Consider the following 10,000-nt stretch of genomic DNA (forward strand, 5'->3'; position numbering starts at 1 on the left):
CACGATGGTTCCGGTTAGGGTACATGGATATTGTACTTTTGTGACCGAAAACACAACCTCCTTGGCGAAGGTAAATAAGAGGGCCCAAGCCTCTGCACATCACACCGTGTCATTTTTGGACATGCCACTATAAATAAAGACCATTTTAAATAATTGGTCAAGGCGTTTCACCTTACCAGTGTCTTGTCCTTGTTTCATAATGGAGTTCTATCAGCAAAGGCAATAATTGATACCCGTGGGTCGTTGATGTGTTTTTTTTAGTAGAAGATGTCAGAGGTTGCAACACCCATAAATTATTTCATAATTTGTAATAATATATAAATAATAAATAAGTAATAATAAAAATATAAGTTATAATAAATAATGTACAAGCAATGAATATGCTTCTCAGATAATCCCATAAAAAAAAACATTAATCCACACAATAGTAGCATTAGTTGTGGTTGCACTATCTGACTAAAAAAAACGTCAACGATCCATAAAATAAAGCCTCAGGCCAGACGAACTGATACAATGGGATCCACACACCCTACAGACCATCCCAGTCATATCACTCTATGTATGTTACCGGCCTTTTTACTCCAGTTACGGAATAATTATCTCCTTGCTACTGTGAGTCCACAGCTTGACATTCATGCCCAAAGTGTGAATAGGAGGCGTGCCAAAGCAGTAAGAGAGTGGACAAACAGTCCACTCAGTCCCCTCTCTAATGTAACAGTGATGGCTCTTTAGCGCTGACAGCCACTCGGCCTCCTCCTCCTCCTCCTCCTCCCCCAGCTCCACAGCACCACTGCTGGGAACGAGCCGAGAGCAGAGCCGAGAGCCGAGAGCCGAGCGGACGGCATTTAACTGCTGCTGAGAGGACTTCAAAGGAGAGGCAGCAAATCCTGCTAGAGCTCAGGAGCAGAGAAGAGAAGAGAAGAGAAGAGAAGAGAAGTGGGTCTTACTGATGACAGCCAGTGAAAGGGAGAGAGAGAGAGAGAGAGAGAGAGAGAGAGAGAGAGAGAGAGAGAGAGAGAGAGAGAAACAGAGAGGGAGACATGTACTGTACTGAATTGAGAGAGCGAGCAGAGAGTGTGATCTAGTTGCCTTTACTTCTGGGTTTCTGTCTTGAATTTGCATCCCTGTTGCAAATGCTTTGACAACACAAATGTCAACACAATTACAGTATATTTGCCATGCTAATGAACCACTTTGAATTTGAATCAAAAACATCCATTTGAATTCCAGACAGGAAGAGAAAGAAAGACAGGGAGAGACCTTTTGAGCTAAATAGGACGAGAGGTCCTTAAGCAGAGGTGCAGTATGCTGACATGCATTACATTACATTACATTACATTGCGCATGGCAGACGCTTTATAACCAAAGCGACTTACAAAGGAGGACATAATCATAGCCAACATCACTGGCAGACACAAATTGCACAGGAAATATACAGAACAGTCAGTGCAGATGCAAAGTTAAGGTTTTTTTTTTTTGAAAGTAGAGTACAAGCACACACACACATCATGTCAAGAGTCTGGCCTGGGGCTAGGGCAGCTCAAGCATTAGTCTAGTAGATAGTCACGAAAGTGGAGAGTCTTTACTTTCTTCTTGAAGGTTGCAATAGATGTGTAGGTGTCCATTCACAAGTGACTTGGAGTGCTTTTCTCGACAGCGTTGTTGCTAAATAAGTTAGCAACTTACTTGGTTGCAATGCAATTTCCCATTGGCAACCCACTAAGTTGCTAACTGGTTAGCAACGATGTCTTCGAGAAACAGGGTCCAGGCAACTGTGATTAAAAAAAGTTATATGACTTCTGACTATGTTCTGACTAAGGATAGACCGATATCGGGCAATACGCAATATTTATTATTTTATGTCATTCAGGATTTTTTAAAAGCACCAAGACACTTTTTTTTATTACTTGATTGTTAGACATTACTTGATTGTTAGAGCGGGTGTTTAAATGTTACAACTTCTACCTCAATTTGATAATGTTAAAGGAATGTTTATTTTTTAACTTGAGACCAGGAATATTTGTCATTTTTTAACCTTTTTTTAAACCATATCGGCCCCAAATATCGGGTATCGGAAAACAGATATCGGCCAAGGGTGATGAAAAAAAAAATCGGTATCGCATCGGCCATTAAAAAACCTGTATCGGTCGACCCCTAGTTCTGACTATGTAAAATAAACGATGCAAGTCTAAAATCACTGGTTCTAAGTAACAGAGCAAAAAGACGGTGTTCCCAAAAACACATCAGAAAAAATGAAAACAATGCACACCCATATGGCAACATGCCAAAACACACACAGACATACAATACACACATCCTACCATAACAAACACTTAACATACTCTATGTAGAAAAAAACAGTAGCCCAGTACATTGTGTGTGTGTGTGTGTGTGTGTGTGTGTGTGTGTGTGTGTGTGTGTGTGTGTGTGTGTGTGTGTGTGTGTGTGTGTGTGTGTGTGTGTGTGTGTGTGTGTGTGTGTGTGTGTGTGTTTGTGTGTGTGTGTGTGTGTGTGTGTGTGATGGAAAAACACATCTTCATCTGGCTTTAATAACTGAGCTTAGGTTAAAACAATATATGTGTATCTGTTTACTCAGTCAAATCCCCCACAGTGAGAAGAGCGAGAGAGAGCGAGAGAGAGAGAGAGCGAGAGAGAGAGAGAGAGAGAGAGAGAGAGAGAGAGAGAGAGAGAGAGAGAGAGAGAGAGAGAGAGAGAGAGAGAGAGAGGATAGACGAAAAGAATGAACGAATGAAAGAGACAGTTAGACAGAGCCAGGGAAGGGATTTCGCACTGTCACTCATTTCAGATTGTGAAATAATTATTCTGCTTCCGGAAGAGTCCATTAGCTGAAATTCTTTCTAAGAACACACAAGTGAGGAACAACGTAGAATACATTTCAATTCGACTAATACACACACACACACACACACACACACACACACACACACACACACACACACACACACACACACACACACACACACACACACACACACACACACACACACACACACACACACACACACACACACACACACACACACACACACACTGTATACCGTGGCTGTACCTGTAGTTTTGGGCCCCAGTGGGTATGATCAGAGTGCTCCTATTCGCCTGGGTACTACAGCCGCCATGCAGGTCCAACAGCCCCTCTAGAGAACGGAAGAGAAGAGAAGAGAAGAGAAGAGAAGAGAAGAGAAGAGAAGAGAAGAGAAGAGAAGAGAAGAGAAGAGAAGAGAAGAGAAGAGAAGAGAAGAGAAGAGAAGAGAAGAGAAAAGAAAAGAAAAGAAAAGAAAAGAAAAGAAAAGAAAGAGAAGAGAAGAGAAGAGAAGAGAAGAGAAGAGAAGAGAAGAGAAGAGAAGAGAAGAGAAGAGAGATTAATGAAAGAAATGCAGCACGTTCATCGCACCTTCACAGCACCTTCACAGCAGATACCGTATGCATGTAAACAGAAATAAATTCATACACCAGGACACTTATTCGTATTTGGTTGTAAGAAATGTAAGGTGTTCAGCAAGCATCTTGCTAGGACACCCTTGTAAAAGAGATTAGGGCTGAGTGATATCGTGACGGGAAAGTGTCTATCGGGCCCTTTTCCCTCCTCGTGTGTGTGTGTGCGTGCATGCGTGCGTGTGTGTGCGTGTGCGTGTGCGTGTGTGGTGTCTTTCAATAGGCAGAACACATTATAGTTTCCAAAAATAAATGCACACAAATGAAGCCAAACACTAAAACACAAGTAATGACACGTGATGTATGCAACACCGTCATTAATCACACAAAAAAACGAATTCAATATTTTGCTACTCTGTCACACCATGGCACACTTCTTCTGTTCACAGTCAGCCCTTGTCCATTGTTGTATACAGTACATCTGACTGCTATTTACAACTGTCCTTGTGACCTCGTATTTCAAACCTTGATTTGTCCTGACAAGTATCCTTCAATGGCAGCAGTGTGTGTGTGTGTGTGTGTTTGCTTGTGCGTGTGCGTGTGTGTGCGTGTGCGTGTGTGTTCAATGGCAGCAGTGAAGGTGGCTGCTGGCTGTTGAGGGTTTTTTTCTGTGTGCGTGTGCGTGTGAGTGTGTGCGCGCGTGCGTGTGTGTGTGTGTGTGTGTGTGTGTGTGTGTGTGTGTGTGTGTGTGTGTGTGTGTGTGTGTGTGTGTGTGTGTGTGTGTGTGTGTGTGTGTGTGTGTGTGTGTGTGTGTGTGTGTGTGTGTGTGTGTGTGTGTGTGTGTGTGTGTGTGTGTGTTCAATGGCAGCAGTGAAGGTGGCTGCTGGCTGTCGAGGGGACTAGGGCTTGTGTACTTTAGAGGAGCCAGCCCTCCCTCGGGTGACAACAGTGGAGCTGGATATCACCAACACCAACAAAACCCACCCACCCACCCACCCAGACACACACACACACACATGTGCGCACATATATACGCTCGCTCGCACGCATGCACACACGCACATGCACACACACACACACACACTCACACACACACACACACACACACGCACACGCACACGCACACGCACACGCACACACAGCATGTGTCTAATTGATCTCTAAACCACAAACTGACAGACAGACAGACAGACAGACAGACAGACAGACAGACAGACAGACGAGATCCGCAGGGCAGCAACCAGTCACAAGAGGCCATTTCTGCCAGCACCATCACAAACACCACCCCTCCTGGCAACACACAGCCAATCAATGCTCACCCCACTTGTGCATGACAAACATTAGCAGTCAGATGAGACGCCAGACGAGACATGACAAAAACTGAAAATAGTAGTTGCAGCTTCAGTGGGTGATATCAAAAATCTTCAGGTGGTTAGCGGTGTCCAGAAGAGCAAGGTTTGAGTATAAAAGAGTAGATCCGAATAGATCCGAGTAGAATGGAAGCGGAGGAAAAAGTCCTTTATTGCAAGGGCTAATAGTCTAGTCGTGATCCCCATAGGCCCCTATACTGAACCCAGAAATGTTGAGTACCCTAAAGTTTTATTGCAGAAATGTCATCTATAGGTCAAATAAAGGGGATTTAGCTTGGTTGATCACTGATGATAAGAGAAGAAAAAAATGTATTGGATGTTTTTTATATTCAACATCAGTAATCAACTGAGAAAGGTTCAAGGTGATATCTATTATTAAGTTTTCAAGCCTATTCACCAGTAGTAGTCCTTACCTTAACAATATATTTATGCTAATTATGCAAATTGCCCAAAAGTGCAACTTTAGGCAACCAAGCTAAATCTCCTTCATTTGACCTATAGATGACATTTCTGCAATAAAACTTTAGGGTACTCAACATTTCTGGGTTCATGAAATCACGACTAGACTATAAAGGACTTTTAGCTCCACTGTAGAGTGCCTCGAGTCTTCTCTCTTACACTCTAAAAATGGGAGTTGGGCATATTGTAAGTACATATTGGGGTCAAGAAAGTTAGTCTGACTGATGGGCTGGATCCAAATTGACAAAGTGAAGAAAGTGATTACTACGGTTATTATCGCCGCAGGGGTTTCTGTTTTTGCAGGCATCTATCGGTTCGCTCCCAAAATATTGTAAACAGATCATTTTTTAAATCTCCCACTACGTCAGTTTTGTCGCACAATCTGATTCTTTCTTGATGAAGATCAGTTAATTTTTCCACCTTGTAAAAAATCTGAAAACAAACATGGGTAATCCCCTTTAGGAGTAGAGTTTCTTTTTTACTCAGGCCGATGTGGGAGTGTTTGTGTGAGGCTTTTTTTTTTTTGAGGAGCAGAGGAGTAGTGTGATGATAGAAGAGCATCTTTTAAGCAGAGAGGGTCACTCAGAGGAGTCACTCAGGAGTGTACACACACACACACACACACACACACACACACACACACACACACACACACACACACACACACACACACACACACACACACACACACACACACACACACACACACACACACACACACACACACACGCACACACACACACACATACACACACACACACACACACACACACACACACACACACACACACACACACACACACACACACACACACACACACACACACAATCACCACACACACACACCATCGCCACACACACACACACAATCGCCACACACACACACCATCACCACACACACACACCATCGCCACACACACACACACACACACACCATCGCCACACACACACACATCATTGCCACACACACACACGGGTGGTTGACGTTTAAGGGCATAACGCCAAAAAAAAAAAAAGTTTTTCCAATTCCTGAAAAAATTGATTGAAAAAATTGGAAAAAAATAGAACAAAATAAAGCACTTAGTGGTCCGTGGAATTTCGCCTAATTTTTGCCATTTTTGAGAAAATGTGTCCTGCATCAACACATTGCATAGGCATGTCACACCGCAGGAAAATTAAGTCGCACCACAGGAAATTCACTGCATTATGGCCATTTTAATCCTTTTGTATACATGACTGACATCTGAGCTCATGCTAACTTGATAATGATATTGTGTTTAATCTTAATATGTGTTTTCATTTATAAATAACTTTTTTTCCTTCTATAAGAGCAGTCACACCACAGGACACCATAAAATGAACCTAAGCATTGCGTGACAGAAACATTGCAATATGAAGACATATTAAGAGGTTAATAGTCACCTTAAGCTTCCACAGCACTCTCCAATAACTGAGGTACTGACTGGTTAGGAGCCAGTCTTTAAGACCCTTGTAGTTGGCCTTGCAGCTGCCCGTTCACAAACGTTGACATACATGTCACCCCACAGGACGCAATTTGTGTTACGAAATTGAACTTGAAGTTAATCTTACGGTCTTGACTTTTTTTCACATTCACATATCTTAATATAAAGTTAATATTTATGCAATCATGCCAAATGCTTCATACATTATTCAAAATGTTGTTGGTCAATTTATATATATATTATATTCCAGGTTTCATTAATGTTACAGTCACACCGCAGGATATTTGACATATAAACCTTTACATAAATCTCAACAAAAATGTTTCTTCTCATCTAAGACTAATATGAAACATAATGTACCACATCTTCTTTCATTGACATTTGTTTTTTAAAGGAAAAATAACAGTTTTGTAGGTTTTTAACCAATGTTACGAAAAAACAAGGTGTCACGTCTCCCAACCACCCACCCACCCACACACACACACACACACACACACACACACACACACACACACACACACACACACACACACACACACACACACACACACACACACACACACACACACACACACACACACACACACACACACACACACACACGCACACACACGCACACATACGCACACATACGCACACACACTGGGTGATGCAAGGTGTGATTGTGATGGAGCAGGGTGTGAAACCATCGCACACAAAATTTACACTTCCACTCACATTGGACCCCATCTCCCTGGGAGTATTTTTTTTCTGTGTGTGTGTGACGTGTGTGTGTGTGTGTGTGTGTGTGTGTGTGTGTGTGTGTGTGTGTGTGTGTGTGTGTGTGTGTGTGTGTGTGTGTGTGTGTGTGTGTGTGTGTGTGTGTGTGTGTGTGTGTGTGTGTGTGTGTGACGTGTGTGTGTGCGTGTGCGTGTGCGTGTGCGTGTGCGTGTGCGTGTGCACGCTCGAGAAGGGGCACGGTTAAGTGAGAGAAACACAACAAGAAAGAAACAGCAACTGAATAATACAATGAAAAAGAGAAAAGACAGAGGAAATGAGATTAAAAAAAAAAAAAAAAACAGAATAAAGTGAGCACATGCACACACAGTTGAGGTGGGAAAACCTTTCCTCCACTACGAACAGAAAACTGGCATGTAGGCGGCTGGCCTGTGTACAGGGTGTGTATTTGAATAACAAAAAAAGCAGGCCAGGCGTGACACTAATATCTCCCAGCCTGTGAAGATAAGTACTGTAGCCAGGGTTGCCAGATGAGTCTGATGATTTCCAGCCCAAAAAAATGCTCAAATCCCGCCCAATTCTATTGATTTCTATGGCAAAAAATTGGGCGGGTTTTTCTGCTAAATGTCATTTTTACCCGCACACGGCCATCCTAAGCAGCCCAATTGGGCGGGAAACAGCCCAATCTGGCAACACTGACTGTAGCCTACATGCTCTGCTCTGCTCTGCTCTGCACTGCACTGCCTTGCTGACTCACACGCGCCAGTCTTCCAGCCAAAGGCATCAGCATGGGCCCCAGCATACAGGCAAGCAAACGAGGCAATTGCCCAGGGCCCCCTGGCTGAAAGGGCCCCCCCTGGTTATGTACTTGTATTCAAATGACAGCAATTGCAAAATTGTGAGTGTGGCATATATTGTCATGACTTAAAAGTGCAATGACACTGCTATTAAAATCTGTCTTGAACGGGCCCCTCCGCAATGGCTTGAAGAAAAGAAAAGGGCCACAAGTCCCTCTTTTCCTAGGGCCCAAATGCCTAATGCAACGGCCCTGCTAACATGGTACACGCCGTACAGTACAGTGCAGTACTGTGGCCTCCCGTCCTCATGATCACTCACTCATTTGTTCCAGTCATGGAAAGACGAAGCGCGACAAAGATGGCGGCCGGCGAGACAAGACGGGCTGAGAGCTTTGCGTATACGGTACACATGACTAAACAGGCTTCGGTCACGCATCCACGCCTGTTTGAGAACAATGGAAGGAGAAACGCTGCGTTGTGTTGTGCTGGAAGAGTGTGAATGAAGATGTAATGGGGTGATGTTAGAGTGAATTAACGCGTAATGGGGTAATGGTTTCATTTCACGTACTAACAATACATTGGCCTACAAAGCAAACACACACACACCATCAAAGCAATTAATGAATCAAAAGAAATCAAGTGATCAAAAAGGCTTGGTGACAGATTTAGTGATGGTGATGAGCAGTGTTGAAAGCCCGATCTGAACAGCCCGATGACAGACTTGAACAGCGCTTGTCAGATGCAAAACTGAAATGCACGCACGCTATGGAGGAAATACCTTGTCCTCAAATAACCACTTGCAGCGTTGCCAGATTGGCAATTGGGCTACTTGGGATGGCTGTCTTCAGGTAAAAAAACGGGTAAATCGGCCATTTGGCGTTTTTTTCCCCCTGCACTTTTGGACCCATAGAAATCAATCTAATTTGTTGAAATTGGGCGGAATTTAGCATATTTTGGTGTTTTTTGAGAACCTTTTGGGCGGGATTTGATCAGACACATCTGGCAACACTGACCACTTGACTCAACACCCACTAGCAACCCATTTGCAGAACAAAAGCCAAACTAGAGGAAGTGAACACAGTTTTGACATTTCAAGGAGAATTAGTAAAACTCATTATTATTTATGACTCTTTGAGACTCCCTAAGCTTTGTTAAAACGGACTGAATTGAAGGGGAATGTAATCCCCTTTTAATACTACATGGGAAATTTGGCCTGCCACAATAATATCTTAAGAGAAAAGAAACTTTACAATGCAACTTTCCCTACTCTCAATCAGTTCTGTGGAGGTGCCCATGGGATCTTCACTCGTGAGGTAGTTCTCCATCTCTGATTAAAAGGCATGGCCTTGCTTTTGCCATCTTTCTCTTCTCCCTCTGTCCTTCATTTTGTGCTATGTCTCTCTCTCTCCTTCCTTCCTTCCTTCCTTCATTCATTCATTCACTTCTCTTTCTCTCTCTCTTCTTCCATTCTCTGTCTCTCATTCTCCCTCAGTCTGTGTTACTCTTCCATGATGTCCATCTTTCCCTTTTTCATTCCCTCTACTCTCTCTCTCTCTCTCTCTCTCTCTCTCTCTCTCTCCTTCACTCCTTTAATCCCCCCTCTCTATCCTCCATTCCCTCTGTCCCTCCATCTCACTCCCTCTCTCGTTCACAGTCCCTATTCTCTTTCCTTATCTCTGTCTCTCCCTCTTCCTCTCCCCCTAACCTCCACCAGTCTCTCCCCCAGTCTCTCCCCCCCTTCCCCCAGGGCCTGGAGGCCAGGCTGTGTAATAGCCCTGTACTGGCCCTAGCTCTCTGGTGG

At 43.5% G+C, this 10,000-nt stretch overlaps 1 protein-coding gene across 1 annotated transcript in view; it reads right to left on the reverse strand.

Annotated features, from left to right (window-relative positions):
- The window catches only part of rarab (retinoic acid receptor, alpha b), a 311,388-nt gene that overhangs the window by 228,269 nt on the left and 73,119 nt on the right, over positions 1–10,000 (reverse strand). Inside the window, exon 2 of the mRNA XM_063190000.1 lies at positions 3,071–3,155. The gene's annotated coding sequence lies outside the window, so the exon portion shown is untranslated. The remainder of the gene's footprint in view (positions 1–3,070; positions 3,156–10,000) is intronic.

The sequence above is a fragment of the Engraulis encrasicolus genome, chromosome 2 (assembly GCF_034702125.1).
Source record: "Engraulis encrasicolus isolate BLACKSEA-1 chromosome 2, IST_EnEncr_1.0, whole genome shotgun sequence".
Taxonomy (NCBI): domain Eukaryota; kingdom Metazoa; phylum Chordata; class Actinopteri; order Clupeiformes; family Engraulidae; genus Engraulis; species Engraulis encrasicolus.